Genomic DNA, 17,728 nt, shown 5'->3' with positions numbered 1-17,728 from the left:
TCAGCACTCTGAGATCTTTTTCTTCTTGCTTTGTTTGTGTGGAGAAGAGAAACTCGCACTCGCTCTGTAGTGTTTTTCAGTGTTGCTGTCCTAATAACGATCTGCTTTATTTTTGCAGTTGATGGAAAAGTGAGATACAGTACAACACGGTTTAGTCTCTCTGTTGGTCCGTTTGCTGGTTGCAATGTCTGTAAAGCGATGCTGGTTATCCCAGTAGCTATCTTCTGTCTACGTCTTTGCATTGACTCAATTTCTGGCAGCCTTTGAGGCTCTGACCTAATGGACCCAACAACACACTAGATACGGTACTAAGCTAGTCCTTATAACTCATAGAAATACTTTTATCTTGTTCGTCCTCTGGGTCTCTGGCTACATGTTTAAACTTGTTTTTCTGCTGGCTGAACCTCCATCTTGATAAGTGCTTTACAGCTTCTAAACAATTTGTCCTCAATTTATCTCCATCTCTCCATCAACTATCAGAAGCTTTTCTCCCCATGGTAAAGAGAAGCATTTACCATCCCCATGTGATGGCCAGTGCCATGTTTTACACTACTGATGCTCTGTTCATGAGGATGTGACATATAAGGCTTTCATGCCTGACCCACCTGTTGTGGTCTTTGTGTGCTGGTCTAATGTACAGGTGTCAAACTCCAGTCCTCAAGGGTCGCTATCTTGCAGTTTTTACATGTGCCACAGGTACAAAACACTGGAATGAAATGGGTTAATCACCTCCTCCTTGTGTAGATCAGTTCTTCAGATCTTTGCTAATGACCTAATTATTCCTTTCAGGTGTGGTGCAGCAGAGGCACATCTAAATGTTGCAGTCCACCAGCCTTTGAGGACTGGAGTTTGACACCCCTGGTCTAGTGCATAAAATTTAAATAAAGCTACATTCAAGTTTAGAAAAAAAAATGTTCTAGGGGTGTAAACACAGATTCAAGAAACCTGAAAAAGTTTAAAGTTGTTCTGCATTGTTATAGGGAGGGCTTGACTTGGACTATCTTGATGTTTGGTGCATGGGTGATTTTAAGCCAACTGCAATAAGTCCAGACAAATCTTTTGAGAATTTTTACTGCTTAGCTCTAAAACTTCTTGATTAATTTGTCTGAGAGTGATTCACATAACCTTTTGGATTGCATAGTTCCTGATTGAAAATAAATTTTCACCTACATTCCATACAAATTATAATTTCATGAGCTGACAAGAATATAGTTTAGAATGCCCTGCTTGTGTTGCATAATCTTAAAGGAATAACTCCAGCTCATGTTTGTCGATAAATACAAATAGAGTTCTTAAAATATGCAAAATAATTTTTTTTGCTCTCTGTGATCTTGTCGCCGCTAACAACTGAACACAGTAATCTCTGGAAACATTCAAACCACTGTACTATATTCCACCAAAGTCTGGTAATTTAACAACTATTAAATAATTCTATTAAAATGTGTAAAAAAAAAAAAGCCTCCCAAAGTCACATTTATTCTCTCATCAACAAGCCTCTGATTGTCACTTTGGTTTAGCATCCACTTGATTTCATAATTTATTCAAAAGTCAGAGTGTATTTCTGTACCGGTGAGCTGTGGGTGAGTGCCTGTGTGTGTGTGTATGTATACTTGTGTGGGTGGCTGAACCGGCAATGTGTCCCCTCATAAGAGTGCTTGTTGTGTGGCATTCTCACTTGATTTCATGCTTTGCTGATGGAAAATTAGGCCCAGGCGTATCTCTGCATGAAGAGGAGGTGTAGGAGGAGGAGTGCTGATGGTTACTTTTATTGCCTGAGGACAATCTCCCCGACAACAAGAAAAATAGAGCGATGAGGAGGGAGGGAGACTGTGTCATTGGCTGCTAATGCACTCTAAACAAGACGATGAGACACATGAAATTCCCAACGCGATGCTCCCCCCCAAAGAAAGAACACGTCTCTCTGACTTTCTCTTCATCACTTCCCGCATCTTTCTACTTATTTATTTATTTTTTTCTACACCCCCGTTGTTGCAAAGTGCAGTTATGAGCCTGGCGTTCTGAAATATTCTAAATGCACTCTTCCTTTTTGAATGACATATCGGAGCGCTGAAGAGTTCATTTGCATTTTTTGTCTTGTTTTTCCTCCTTTGTGCCTGTCTGTTGCCCAATGAAGCTCTGAGGATAAAGTGCTTAAAGGACTGCAGGCACTTCACTCGAGTTGTTTGGTTGTTCAAAAGATTTGCTACAGTACACCGCTAGTTGAAATGCAGCTCAGCCCAATGTCAGATGTGTGACGAGCATTTTGAGGCAAAGCAAGAAGGGGTGGCGGTGGAGGGGTTGATGGATGTGGGGAGCAATCCTGCTATGTTATGTAAGTGGAATTGTCTTGTATATTGTTGCTGCGAAAAAAAAAAAACTTGACGCACATCAATGCAGTGCATTACTTTGATCAAATTAAAGATGTGTTTCCAGAAATGTCCCTAAAAGCTCTTAACTGTTTCATTTTCTTTTTTTATAAAGGGGAGTCTGGATACATCTGGGAATAGGAATTTGGTGCATGGAGATTGTTTTTGTAATTTCTGATGTTTCTGATCCCAAGGTTTTGAGTGGTTCCCAAATTTTAGCTTCTGGCTCAAAAGATAGCATTGTGCTAACTTAACAAAACAGAGACACAACAAAAGCATCAACAGGCAATACATCTGTTGAGATATTGCTTTTTATCTCAACCTTTTTAGTACAATTAAATTTTAGAATTGAAACATTTTTGTACCTTGTTTTAATTTCTTGAAAGGATTTTAAAAGTCCAACTTTGGGAACTTCTGCTCTAACAGCCAACCATACAACACATAGTCTCTGGGAAATCATGGACATTATTTATAAGTGAAAAGTCAGGGCAGTTTTAAAGCTAAAGAACAAGAATTTAGCCTTCCAGGCCTCCAAGTATAGAACAAATAAATGTATTGAAATATCTTACTTGTATCCTGTCCTATGGACTAGAACTGTTGTCTTTTATTCAGACCATCCAGCCCTTTGTTGTTTTTCATTCTCATGGTAACTTTGATAGAGCTGCACAGATCTATGACTCGGGTGTAGAGAATCCTTTTATAAGATGACTATTAGATATAAACCCATAAACTCTGGCTTTAATGGGAAAGTAGCAGGAACAAAGTGCTGTTTTGCAGTTTGTCTATCAAATAAAATCCCCCCCCAAATACATTAAACCTCATGGCTGTAATAAGACATGCTGTGAAATAGGTCCAGGCTCATGCATGCTTTTGCAAGTACCTGCATGGATACAGGAAAAACTTTGTGCGAAGTCTTTTTTTAGAAAAAGCAGCGATGCACACAGCCATCCCACAGTAATACTGACGCACAGTTTATGTCAGCAGTTTATGTCATCAGTCACTGAGACTATGAAACTGATATTTAGGATGATCTTTGAGGTTTAGCTTTGGGATTTCTGGTTAAGGAGGATCTTTCCTGCAGGAAGACAAAATCGTTTCACTCATTCATATCCAACACAAAGAAAATAGACATTGCAAATGCAGGGAGTGGGCATTAACTGGCCTCCATGTTAAACACTTGGAGGCTTCCAGTTTAGTGACGCACAGAAAATGTGGCTGCGGTAATTGGCTAACAGCTGGCCCATCTGGATGCGTTTGCCATCAAAGAGCTCACTGCCTGTACTGGGCTACACTTTATGTAGTGCGTAACCTCTGCTCTGTGTGAAAGTTGCGAACAGAGATGTCTCTTCTCTCCCTCTTGGCCAACAAGTTCAGAAATGAAAATGGAGCACTTGAGAAAGATTGCACAGATTTACCATAAAATTCATCAATAGGTCATCTCTTCTCTTTATTGTTCTCTCGCCAAGCTGCTGTAATTGAAGTTAGAACAAGTTCAGGATCCTAGATTAGCAATCTTAAGTGGTCAGTCAAGCCCCACACTTTCTATCTGCAACAATCACTGAAACTCTAATAATCTATTTCCACCAGGTAATCACTGAAGGAAATTAAGGAAATCCAACTCATTCCACCTCAGCTGAGTCCACAGACAAATCAATATTCACAGATAGAACCCTAATATTTGGTGCGGGATAAGACTGTTTATCAAATTGGGCAGAAAAGTACTCTGCAAGATGGAAGGAGGGTGGAAAGACGTTTGAACCTCAAAGGCACAGTCCGCATCTGCGAGTCGGGTCTTAATTATAATGACCTTACAACAGGGGAGTAGCCTACAGCAGTGCATTCAGGCTAAGCAAGTACCCCCCACCAGTGCACAATGCACCCCCTGCCACCATCATACCTGATAAATGAGTTCTGCTCCTTGATTGCTGCACCAGGTCCAAGAGAGGGAAAAGGGGGATAGAGAGCAGGAGGAGAGAAGGGTTAAGAGGTATCCGAAAGTATCTAAAGCAAGGAGAAGAAAGATAACACTCTCAGCTTTGGACATTCTAGATCTCTGTGATCAATAATGGATTTAAGTGAATGGTACAAAACTACTCTAACACTCACTAGCGACTTTATTAGGTACACAGCTAGAATCGGGATGCATTCCCGGTTACTTTCAGAACTTAATTCCTTATGGCAGAGATTCAACTAGATGTTGGCAACTTTCTGCCTAGGTTCTGGTTTGTGTTGATAGACAGTTGTGCAGTTGATGCAGATCTTCTGTTCCACCGTATCCAATACATAATCCATTCAATTAAGATCTGGTGACTGTGGAGGCCATTGGATTCTTGGCTTTGAGAGGCTTGTTTGAGGTTATTTGAGCTTTGATAGAGTAATATACTGGAAGTAGACAACAGAAGACGGGTCATGTGTGGGCATGGTCAGTAGGGGGTATTTGAACAATGTTCAGCTGTTACTAAGGGGTCCAAATCCAATACCATTGCATTGCCACCTGAACCACGAACCGCTTTTACTTTTCTTTTGTGTTTTTTTTCCTCTTTTTACTCCCAGTTTTTATCATCCCATAGGAATATTGCAGTTGAAACTCATATTTACTGTCTGCTATTGTCCTGATTTGAAGGGTCTTTGTACATTATAAACCCAGTTACTGTTTTTTGTCAGGAGTGTGAGCTGTTGTGGTTCATATGCTTCAATGTGAGCAGAATAGCATCTCTGAATGTGCGTCTGATGCAACAATTGATTATTTAAGCTATTGTTGCCTTTTCATTGCCTTGGCGTTTATTTTCAGGTCATCCTGTTTAAACATGAGAGATGATTATGTGTGAACATACCAGAAGATTGGCAGATCATGAAATACTGATCTGAGGGAAAACCACCCTTTGTATCATAGCTTTACTAACTAAACCCTCAGAAAAGGTGGTCAGTAGAAGACAGACACAGGTGTACTGAAACAAAAAAAAATGTGTATACTACATAAGAAACATAATGTAGGATATTGATTTGTAGGAAGAGTTGCTCTCATTTACTAAATTCCAGCTCTTTCTTACCCCTAAATATAAAATTTTTGGTACTCTTCATGTTTGCCATTTTGTACTTTTGTAGTTTTTACTTCATTCGCAGCATAAAAATATGTCAGACATGGGACAATTCATAACCAAAAACTATACTGAGAACCTGACTTACACAAAATTCTAATTATTAATAGTATTAATTGTGGTTAAGTGACTCCCATAAGTAATATTGAAATGGTGGAAAGAATTTACTAGGAAATGTTGAAATCTGTTGAACATCTTGTGCTGGGGATGCTCAACAAAACCAAAAAGGTTTTCGTTATTTGTTTGACAAGTTTGTCTTCTTGGTTTGCATGCTTTAGAAAACTGTTTAAAACTTTCATGTTTTCTTGGTAGACTTCTTGATACTCGTATGTAGTTAATGAATTCCATCCAAATCCTTTAGAACCTTTTGGGGTTTTATTAGGGAATATTTACTTGCCTCCAGAGTTAGTCTTAATAGATGCACACGCGAACACAGACAGACAAGCTTCACACATTAGCAATTTGCATTCTGCGCTCTCCATTGCTCTCTGTTTCTAAGAGTCACAGGCTGCCACAAGTTTAACTTGGTTTTTGATTAAGTGTTTGTAGGTAGCGCCTCGGGCCTCGTCTCTCGTCTCTCGCAGATAAGAGGCAGTAATCCTACAGAGTGTGTGTGTTATTGTGTGTGTTTTATTTTATTTTATTTTTCCCTTTGGCTGCATGCCGTGGGACCGAAAAGCAGTTTAATCCCAAGAATTTAATTTTGCAATATTTTCCCATCTGAAAATGAAGCATCATTAAGTGCCAGTCCCAACTGTCGGTTTTCGGAACGAGGTTTTAAATGAGTCCCTTCTCTCCTGCGGCGCCTTACGAGTACGCTTTCTAATGACAAAACAAATCGGAATTTGGCAAAAAAAGCATCTTAAACCAGGAACTGTGTTTTGGGTGAAAATCTGTTTTTTCTTTTCTTTATGAAAACCTTTTAGTGGAATCCTCCCTTTAAGAAACCATCCCTACGTTTGACAGCGTGCCAGTCTTAACAAAGGCAAAATGCTGAGTTCCCCTTTAATAGATCTATATTCATTTTCAAATGACTTGATTAGCCAGCACAATGTCATTGGATTCAGGGGCCCATTACACATTTATGATGGTAAATTACTGAACATTTACAATCCAAATGAAATTTCATGAGGACGGGATATTGAAAAAATGAAGGGAGAGAGACGCTTTGCGTTCATCCCTGCAGCCTTGCCTCATTGCACTCCTCTACCTCTCCCGCCCACATCCAGTCTCTCTTTTTCTTTCTCCTTTCTGCACACTTTTTTCCCCCCTTCAATCTGTCTCTCAACCTTTTCCTCAACTCTTGTTTGTTTCTTCCTCGCATATCACATCAGTGCCCCCTGTGGTCCATCTGGGTATGACATCCTACTTGCCTGAATTCAACTGTACATTTCTGTCAATGACATAGTGGGAAAATAAGCTATGCCTAGCTGTGTGTATGTGTATATATAAAGTTTAAAAAAGGGAAGAGTATGCAAATAAACTGAGGTATAAGGACATATGAGCTGCTTTTCTTTTTTAGTGCACTCCTACATGTAGGTCCTACTATCCTATAGATCCCTGGGCAAACATCTCTCCTGTCCAATCAGTGCTCGGCACGCTGCAGCCCTGCCACCGCATCCACATCAATATTTTATTTTGGCAAATTTGCAGTGACACGCATTAGTACAATTAGGGGCAAGTTTTTCCTTTAATTCCTATCTTCTACAAGCAGAGCGAGTGATAAAGGGAGCCTGGACCTGCATGCACACACACACACACTCGCTCTTTCCCGCTATCTCACTTGCTTTTCCGCCTATCTTCTCTTTCTCTCCAGCGCAAGCTCGTTCATTCCTCAGCTCTCCACCTCTAAATAATTCATCATCCAATCAATCATTTTCTCTTTGTTTTGGGCCCCAGTGCCTGAGATGAAACGGCCCGCTGCCAAAGCTGCTTTGCCTCATCTGAGGCCTGGAAAACATGATCTGCTGCTGAGATTACAACACACACATATATATTTATATATATACAAGGTGCACACATACACACACACCCCAACACACCTAGAACTGAAGCGCTACTACCAGATTTTCACAGTTGGGAGTCATACACATTGTAACAGATACAATAGGTGCACACACCCACACCGGCTCTAAATAAAAGTAAAGGTTTCACCTAAAAATCGAGCCAATACAACCAATAATATCAAATTTCTGATGAAGAAAAGAACGATTTTCCAAAATATGAATTTGTTTTCTACACAGTTGAATCAGAACTATGACTTAATAGAAATATCTAAATTTAAAACTATACATAAAATAAAATTTGACTTTGCCTTTACAAGTAAACGGTTAACTTGGTTCCCGTTTAATGCTATTTAACTTGCAGCCTTCTTAGTATTTAAAAAAAAATTTATTTAATGGCATGCTGTACCAAAGGAGAGCTCTGTAACAGAACAGAGACTGCGTGTGTGATCTCTCAGCTGTAACACCCGGGTTTGGTTTAGCTTATCTAAAGGGCCTGTCTCCGCCTTAAAGCCTGCGTGCAGGCAGCTTTAATAGGGGGAAATGTCTTGGACAAGTGATTTGAAGATATTTTGCTTCATCCCTTTGGAGCGCTCTGCAGGTGATGCTACGAATGTCTCCTTTGTTTGATGTCGAACAACACAGATCCTTTTCGCTATTGAGTGATGGCTTCGAACGCGGTGAAGAGCGAGACCCCGTGTGCCGCACCCCCTTTTTTTGAGCTACATCAGAGAAAAACTGACATCTATTATGGTAAAGAAAAGACAAGTGTTTGAAATTTTTCAAGTACACACGGCAGAAGTGTCAGGGTGATTTTTTTTTCTTTTTTTTTTTTAACTCTCTTTCCCACTTTCTTTTTGTTAACAAGGTGGTTTTAAGCCAAGCATGTCTATAAGAACTCTGTTGGGTAGAGCATGAAAAGATTTGTGCAGGGCCATCATTGTAATGTTTTAGTCCACTTAAAAGTCACCCTAAATCCCTCGTGTACGTCTAACAAGAGGAGATTAAACCCATCGAACAGGAGCTCAGACTCGGCTCACTCAACATCCAACGTTTTATCACTCTGTTTCTTGACTTTTTGCTTTTTGAATATTTGTTGATTTAGCCACTGATATTTTTGTGAATTTTAACTTCAGCAAAAAACGTATGTGGGACTTTTTTCCTAACTTTCTTTCTCAGTTAAAAACTCTGAAAGCTAGATGTGTAAAATGCTGAAGTGTTCATCCAAAATAAAAACTTGTGTAACGTACCGGTAAGGTTGTAGATGCATTTAGTGCAAAATTCTAGCACTTCAGGTGCTTCAAATAATTTTTTGTTTGAAAAACTCAGAAAAATAATTGGAAGAGCAAAAAATAATCATGGAAATGTTGGGAGGTTAAATTGCAGAACAGATAAGTTTTGAAGTACGGATGCCTCTTTGGGTCAACATTGATCCAAACAGTGTTAAAGATGTTTTTATTCAAAGGAATTAAAATAGCAAGGTAACACTAACTTATCTTCTTTTTGTTTTTATGTTACTCTAGTTTGATTTTAATTGTTTGACTTTAATTAATGATTCCAAATTAACTTATTTTTCCTGCTTAAAGAACTTAATGTTGTTCTGTGGACGTCATTGTTTGAAAGTGTGCATCTTTCTTTGCAAGTCCACACATTGCTGCTTATGTTAAACAGATCAGGGTCCATCAACCTATATGATCTTTGAGTATGTTTTTCTTTCATGACCTATTGATGTAATGGCATGTATACTGGTATGTATATTTAAAAAAAAATTATCTTTGAAAAAAAAACAACAACAAACATCTGCACTTTTAATCAAAACCATCAGGTGGCAATTGATCCTGATATTGACAAAAATACACTGTGCTTTCTTTGACTTGGTCAATATGTTCCTCAATTTGCATGTATAATTTAATAGAAACCGATTCAACACTAGAAGAGATGCAGGTAAAAAAAAAAAACCTGTGAAAAAATGCTTTCAACGCCTTTTTATTATTTAGTGGAACGCAAATTTAAAATCAGTTTTTGTCATCAGGTCCTGCATTTTGATGAAGATGGGAGACACCTTTGGTGAATTAACACCAAGTCCTGCTGATTATGTCAATCTGCAGTCAAAGCTCCATCCTCGCAAACTCAGATTCAACTAAACTCCTTTAAGAGGCAATTGCTTCTATAAAATAAAGAGCCGTCTACCCCTGCAACTTGTAGCGTAGACGCAACTTATTTATCTGCACATGAAACCTAACGGTCTTTTTGAAATTTGCCACCAGGGACCTGCACACACGCAGTAAATGCCCGTCTCAAGCCTGATAAATAGCAGAGGTGGATGGGAAGACATTAACTGTAAGCGTCATGGGCACTGTAAAAAGACAAACTGCTGTATTTATCAGACTGGCAGAAACACATTATAAAGACAGACAGGGGGCTGCAGGAGTAAATAAAACACCGTGGCGACAAGACGGAGGAGAAAAAAAAATAAAGCGCAGAGTTAAAGGGAAACGATTTAGAGAGATGAATTAGGAGAGAGGAATGGAACGTGGAGAGCAGCAGCAACGAGTGTCAGATGGAGAGTTGAAGAATCACCCAAGGCCTGGTAATCATGCCCTGTAGAGCTCTACGTTAAGCAGCTCCAGTGTGAATGAGTGATCACACCAACTTGCCCTTTGTTTGTTCCTCTCTAGCTCTCCTTACTGTCACGCACACACACACACACACGCACCGCAACACACCATGTGCAATATCCCACTACCTCATAAAATAAATTGGCCACCGACTGAAGACGGCAAGATTCCGATTACCTCTGGTGAGAAGTCGACTCCGGCAATTATTGTTACAAAATGTTCCAAGAAGCTGCTCAGATATGTCACATTAGAACATGGCCTCCTCTTTCAGGCCGTCTAATTTTGAATGTATTTGCGAATCAACGGAAGAAAACATTTGGTTCGCATATAGCAGCGTAATTTAGGCAAAAAAAAAAAAAAAGAGTTCTTAGGTTTTCACAAGGACATCATTAACCCTCTTGTAATTAACCTTGTTCAAAAATTAACCACATGTTATTATCAAACCAAGCAAATAATTGAAGCAGCAGCTTAATTTATAATTTGACAATTTCATACCTCTTTTTTTCCCCCTACCGTCTTTCATGTATTGCTTCATTAGATGAAGAGGAAATTGAGAGAAACATTTACCAGTGTTGATTTTTAATGAACATTTGGCTCTCTAAAAATATTTAATATGGTACTTTTGGCCCTTTTTTTCCCCTGCAGAAATCTTCTTTTCTCCTTTTGTAAGGGGGGAGTGCATCGACTTGGGCTTCCTGCTACAAAGGCAGAAGCCAACAGGGAATAATATGGAGATTTGGCCCTTGTTGAACACAACCAGTCTTATGTATAGGCTGCATACACCACCATGGTCTGTATGTCAAGACTCCTCTAAAGAAGAGGATTCAGGATGTGTGGTGAGAGGATCAGATGGAAGAATCCAAATCCTCTATGGAGATATATTTTAAGACTGTCCGTTGGGGCAGTTTTGGTGCTGCCCACTTGGATATGTTTAAAGAAAAAGTGAGCTTCCTTGCTTGAAGTGGTATGACAACGGTTTGATAAATGCAGTGATAAAAGTTGTTCTGAAATTGTGAGGTATCATAGTAAAAGAAAACCTGACAAAGAGAGCTTAGAGGACAAAAACAATATAAATTTTTAAAAAGCAATATGTCATATGTAATATTAATTGGCTTAAATTGTAAATTACGTAAAATCAGTCATCAGTCATGTTTGAAAATTGTGGGAAAAACTTACTGCTAGATGCATGAAAATAAATACTAAATTGTTATAGGACATTTTTGTGTGTTTTTCTTTTTTATATAAGAGATTCATTCTAAACAAATGGGAACCCGATGTGGAATAGTTTTTACTATATATATGCGTGTGTGTGTGAGTGTAAATTTTTGGGATAATTCAAAACTAGTTAGGATTTTTGTGATAGGCTAAGACCAGTGTTTTTATTGTGATGTGACTCATTGATAACTAGATGACATGTAGCTGTGCTTCAGGTTAAAGGTGTACAGAAACTACTTACACAAAGTTCTTCTCCTGCTTCATAAACTTTCTAAGTTTTTTATTTTGAATACCATAAAATTTGATGAGTGATGTTTCAGCTGCTCTCTGCACCAACAGCCGTCTGAGTAGCGCACTGCAGCTCACGATGTGGAAAGGGAACTGAAGCAGCCAATTTAGTGTCATGTCTCCAAAACAGCTGCGTTAGTTTTTGCAAATACACAGAATAATGTCCAGGGCCAACAAAACTGCTTAAATGGTCATGATTCCCAAATCTGGGAGTTCAGAAAGGTGTGCATACCTTTCAAACTATTTCCAGCTCAGCATTTCATTACCTGAACTATGAAATGATGTATAAAGTGTGGGCTTGACCTGTAGTTGATCCCCATTCAGATGTGACATACCAATGAGCCCCCCTCACCTCCCAATACCTCAGAGAGGAGGAGTGGCTGCCTGCCAAAACTGCCTCATCATTGACCTCAACCGTCTGCCACCGCGAATCTTCAGGACAGATGTTTAACTGCCATACAAAACTCCATGGCTCACTGCCTATTCAATCACTCATGTGACAGTTAACAGCCCACAGTGGCTAATGATTTTCTGTCATGTTCGGGCCATGCTGCGGAACAGGAGTATTAAATATCGGCCGACGATGGACACATCAACTACTACAATGGCCCCTTGTTCATCACCTCAACTTCAGCGTGCCCCGTTTTTATCTCTCTGTGAAAGTGGAGTGCATCGCCCTAGTATGTGCTGCTCCAGTTAAGGAACTTCATCATGCTGCCGTCGGCTCCCAGTACTGTAAGCCTCGTGGAAATACGCAAAGTTTTCAAGAATGCCGATCCAAAAAAATGTCAGGCTGGTTTGTCTTTATGATTCTTTTGGCTTAGGCAAAGAGAGATTGAAAATGTTGTCAATCGCAGCTTGCCAGAATAATGAAGCAAAAGTCTTGTCACTATTATTCAGATGTTGTTTTTTTTCTGCTATAGGGAATATTCCCCTTTGATTTCTTTTCTTGATTTTTGCCAGAAAAATATCCTCAACTTCTTCTTTTTGTGCTTATCTTGCAGTTCTACACCTTTCCCAGGAATGTCAGTTGTCTGTGTGTACACACGGATTTTTGAAGTTTCAGGCCACCGGCTCTCTCACTTCCCAGGCCCAGCTCAGTTCAGTCGTGTTTTGTGTCAGAACATGCATCTTATATTCATTCTAGACTCCTTCTTGGACTCACTTCCTCAACACATCAACATTGTTTGCCGGACGAGCATCTGTGGCCGGAGTTGTGCGAAAACTTTGGAGTATTTATTATTCAAAGGCCTTGCTCCCTGTGCTGTGTTAATAAAAAGGAAAAGGGATACAGCACTGACACACAGTGTCACTAACAGGGAGAGCTTCAAAATCCCACAGTCGACTTCCCCTCTATTATTTGTTCCAGTCCAGGAAGGCTGAGGCGAGATCACATGGGAGCAGAGCTCAGCGTGCGAGTGTGTCTATATACTTGACGTCTGTGCAATAGTTCCTGTGTGAGGGTTTGTCATGCTCATGTATGTATATTTATGTCAGCAGACCTAGCAGGAGTTGGCATGCTCTCATTTTATTTTAAAGTCAACCGCTTGCATGTTTATTTCTGTGTAGCTCACCCTTTCAGCACTGTGAAAAGGTGAAGGCTGACTGATTGGTTGGCCCTCGCCTCCTTTCACATGCTTTCAAACATTAATCGTCAGACCGCAAGCTGGAATTTTATTGGGATTTATTGTGATACGGCAATGTAAATATCATTAGGAAGTGGAAAGAAAGTTGCGTGTTGCTTTTTGATCTCTTGGCAATGGAAAACTTTTAATATTGTGGTGCACTTTTGCATTCTTCTTGGCAAACCAGCTCAAACTCAGTCAGATTGAGCAGAAAGTTTCTCTAAGCAGAAATGCTCTACCCTTTCCTCAAATTTTTAATTGGAATTAAGTCTTTACTTGGACTGGGTCTTTCCAGGACATCAATATTCTTTCAGCTGTGGCCTTTCCTCCTTACGTAGGACCACTGTACTGCTAGAAGACAAAGTTGGTCCCAAAAGCTTTTGTCTCCTTTAAAAGGATTTCTTCCAGGACTGCCTTGTCTTTAGCTCTGTCCATCTCCCCATCAATTCTGATCACATTCTCTTTCACTGTTGAATAGCAGCATCAGCACAGCATGATGCTGCCATGCTTTTTCCAGAATCATGTCTGATTCTGGAAAAAGGTGGTCAGGTTCAAGACGGATGAATTTATTTAAAGGCCAAAAAGCTCGGTTTTTGGGTCCCGTCTGAGTAGAGCATCATCTTCCACATGTGTGCTGTGTCCACTACGGCTCCTGGCCAGTGCTCTAAGTGGAAAAAGAAGTGCTTGTACTTCTAAATTTAGAAGTAATTTTGCTACAGATACTTTTCTTGTGCGATATGACTATTAACTATCGCTACTTAGTTGTGTAAAACGTCTAGTTACAAGAAACGGACACAAATCCACTGCTTGATTAAATTAAAAATTTTAGTTTGAACACTGTTGATCTGATGATAGTTTCTTTCTGCTGAGATCTTTGAAGGTCAGAAAGATACAGTAAACCCTCTATTTTGTCATAAGAGGGAGTCTTTAACCTTTTGTATAGTTTAATACGTTTTATATTAAAAAGAAAATTATTTGAAAAAGTGCTTTTGTCATACAGTGTTTTTCCTTTTGAGTTTTTCAGTTTGTTCTTGTATTTTATTTGTGCAATTCCAGTCAGTTCTTGGCTTAGATTTGGCTTTTCTCTGTTTATTATGTCCTTTTTAAGTTCTTTCATGCTTAGTTAACATCCTGTATTATTATATCCATGCTCATCAGTAAGTCCTCATACAATTCACCTGCTATGCCGCCTCGTTCTTTTGTTTAAAGTGATCTGCCAGTATTTTTATTTTTTTTTTACTATTCATTGTTCAATTCTCAGTTTATAATGCACTTATTCGCATCTTCGTTCCATTCTGTCCCGTTTTGTTGTTCCCAAGTTTAGTGTCCTCTTGTTTGTTTGTTTTTTTTGCAGCCTGTGGAGTGCAGAGCTGTAAGTATGAGCAGCATATTGATGAGGAGATGCAGACTGATGCAACACATGCTACAACACCGACGAAAGTACGCACCAAAAACTGGACAAAAGTCGTGGTTCACCGAGTGAGATTTTGAAGTCGTGGTTCTTCGTACTGGCTCACTTTAAAGCACTGCTTGTGGTAAGCTTTAAACAAGACTTTCTTTTTGGTTTTCCTTCACCAAAGTTTTTATTTTCTTCTTGTCACCCTTTTACCAAAGGCTTGATTTATGGAGTGTACAAAAAGTTTTTATCCAGTTAACAGTTTCCCACCACTCTGCAGTTCCTCTCCGTAAGTCCGTTAGGCAGACTCACAAGCAGTGTGTTGCACTGTGTTATTTAAGGGTGTCGCTGAAAATGAGGCTGAACACAAATGTATCTGGAAAACAAAAATTCTACAAAGGTTGTAGAATTTTTTATTCCACTTTAAAATTATGGGCCTCCTTGCGCAAAAACTCTGAACAAAAATCATTGAGGTTTGTGGTTGTAATGTGGCAAAAAATCTTTTATGGCCTCAAGATTTTTTTAGGTGGAAAAAAAATCCACTGCTACTATTGAGGCAGACCAGTTTAGAAAAAGGAAAAATAACTCTCTGGTGATTGATCTTCTTGTTGCATGTTTTGTTATCTCTATTTACCCAAAATATTGCATTTAATTGATATAATTAGTAACACTCCTATGCTAGCTCAGCCTCCCAAAGCCATAAACGCTCACACAGTAATGAATCCCACACTCCTTCCCATTGCAAACAGTCATAATGAACAGCACCACATGTCTACATCCTTCAGCCTTCTCCTTTCTCCCACTGGGCAGCCAAACTTTGCAGACTTTACATGCAATATTCATGTCTTGTCGGAGAACAAGGATTCATGGTCTGGTCAGCTGAACAAAAAAAAAAAAAGCCCTGGCAATCACCGATTGTCTCTTGTCCTTATGAAAGAGAATAATTCTTTAACATACGCCAAGACTGTTCAAAAACAGCCTTTTCTGATGAGTGACACTTCCCGTCCTCCGGATACTTTTTATGTTTCAAACTCATTAATAAAGCAGCACCCCAGGAGAGCGTGACATGGGGAAACGGTGCGTACGAGCGAGAGCAAGCGTGCGTGTGTGTGCGTGTGTAAACTTTTCGGTGTTTGAATTGTCAGGTGTAATTTTGAGACTCTGATCTTCACACAACAACGTTCAATCAGGCTAGTTGTAGTGCTATTTAGCATTTTCCTCTCTGACAGTCTAGCTGTTTTGAGGTGGATTTTTTATTTTTTTCTCCCCAGAATACTAAAGGAGTCAAAGGGAAGAAGTGTAATTCCCTACAGTGAGGTGAGACAGCCTCAAAAGAAAGACAGGGAGTGGAAATTAGAAATTACTGTGCTTTATTGAAAAATTGTCCCATTATATTTTTATCCCACAAGAAAAAAAAAAGTCACACATGGCTTTCCGTATCTTTTACCCACTTTTGTTCTCAAATCTTTTCTGGTCAAGTAGTTAAACTGCGGTTTGCACTGTATTTCTCACCCTATCACATACGGAAAAGATCAGTGCAAATATGCTTATCGGCCCTGTTCTTTCAACATCTGCTTCCCCGCTTTGTTATAAATATTATGAATCAAATACATCCAATTGTGTTAAAGCATTTAAATGGTAATCTTTCCCTTCCTTTTTGTGTGCACCGTGCCGGAGTGTCGGCAGTGTTTAGTCTTCTCGGGCGTCCGTATTAAAGCTTAATGCACTTCTATCCTAATAAAACATGGGGATTTTGATGAATGCAATGAGCGCACATTTTGAAATTGCACAACATGCATGGCAGCATCCTATCTTTGTAATGCAAAGAGTGCTTGTTATGAAGCCTTGAGGAAGGAGGATGTTTTCTAAGTGAGCCCCTCTCTCAGTCTCTCTCTCTCTTTCTCTCTCTCTCGGGAAAAGCGTGCAGCACATAACCACAAACAGATGCACGCTGTCGTAAACATACACCGGGGCTATTTAGAACTGTAGGCTTTTAGTCAGCATATTAAATGTGTCAACTCATAAAGTAAGAACGCTGTAAATGTTTTCAATATTCATGTTTGCGTATTTGTCAACCGGCATTTCATAACGAATTCATGAAAAAAGCCTCTCTAACTGCAGGGAGGGGTGCGGGGGGTGCTTTGTGCAATTGCATACATTTTTGAAGAGACACATCCATTTGGCGCTCACCATCAGAGATTTGCATCACAGGCCTTTGAAAAATAAAGATAAATATTTTGTATCATGCATTTTTTAAGCGCAACACCAATAAAACATAACTCCTAAGATCAGACTTATGCTAAAAGTGATTACTTGTTTAGTCTCAGAGCATCACTCATGGACTTTCATGTCACTTTGTTTAGTGAATTATTAACATAATTCCATTATTGATTGTAGTTGTTAGTTAAATGTTCTTTGGCAACAGCTTGTAGTGAATAAATAACTGGCAGCTCCTTCATGGAGTAAATCTGTTAGAGGCACCTGAAAGCCAAACAGCCGCCACGTTCTTTCCCATTTCCTTATTGTTTTGCAAGTCAAGAGTAAAACTAAAGATATATTTAGTCAATTTTGGACATGAAAATTTTTAATAAATCTCCAAATGTCATACTTTTAATATAGTTTGGCTCACAAAATATATATAAGAAAATTACAGAGTAATAATTGTTAAGAATATTGTACTTAACTTGAAAATTGAATAAATGAATTTTGGAGATTTTGGAACTGATGAAAGCTTCATCAATTTACTGTTTTTTGCTCTTTTTTACTTTATGTACAATTTCACACCTTCAGTAAATGTGCAATTGAATAACTCTGTAATTTGGACCGTTCAAACTGTGAAGACGTTTTTCACCATTCTTGCAAATTGAAAAGTTTATGCAACCCTTTAGGTCATGAGAGAAATTACTTTACAGCCTTCACACAACAGCGTTCAGTCAGGCTAGTTGTTGTGCTATTTAGCATTTTCCTCTCTGACAAGCTAGCTTGCTAGCTAATAATTTAGTTAGCAAGCAAGGAACAAGTTTTTTTTGTTGTTGTTTTTAAGCTAGCGTTAACTGTAGAAAAGAACTGAATTCATTTGATAGATTAAAAATATTTGTTCCTCAGTGGGAGAATTCAGG

The 17,728-nt window shown here is 39.1% G+C and overlaps 1 long non-coding RNA gene across 2 annotated transcripts in view; it reads left to right on the top strand.

Moving 5' to 3' along the window:
- LOC122826715 overlaps positions 1-17,728 on the top strand; it is a 75,818-nt gene that overhangs the window by 11,551 nt on the left and 46,539 nt on the right. For both annotated transcript variants that reach the window (XR_006369847.1, XR_006369846.1), the window contains exon 3: positions 14,568-14,748. This is a non-coding gene — a long non-coding RNA (uncharacterized LOC122826715). The remainder of the gene's footprint in view (positions 1-14,567; positions 14,749-17,728) is intronic.

Source organism: Gambusia affinis, linkage group LG23, assembly GCF_019740435.1.
Source record: "Gambusia affinis linkage group LG23, SWU_Gaff_1.0, whole genome shotgun sequence".
NCBI classification, from domain to species: Eukaryota; Metazoa; Chordata; class Actinopteri; order Cyprinodontiformes; family Poeciliidae; genus Gambusia; species Gambusia affinis.
This window is presented reverse-complemented; position numbering and strand designations above follow the sequence as displayed.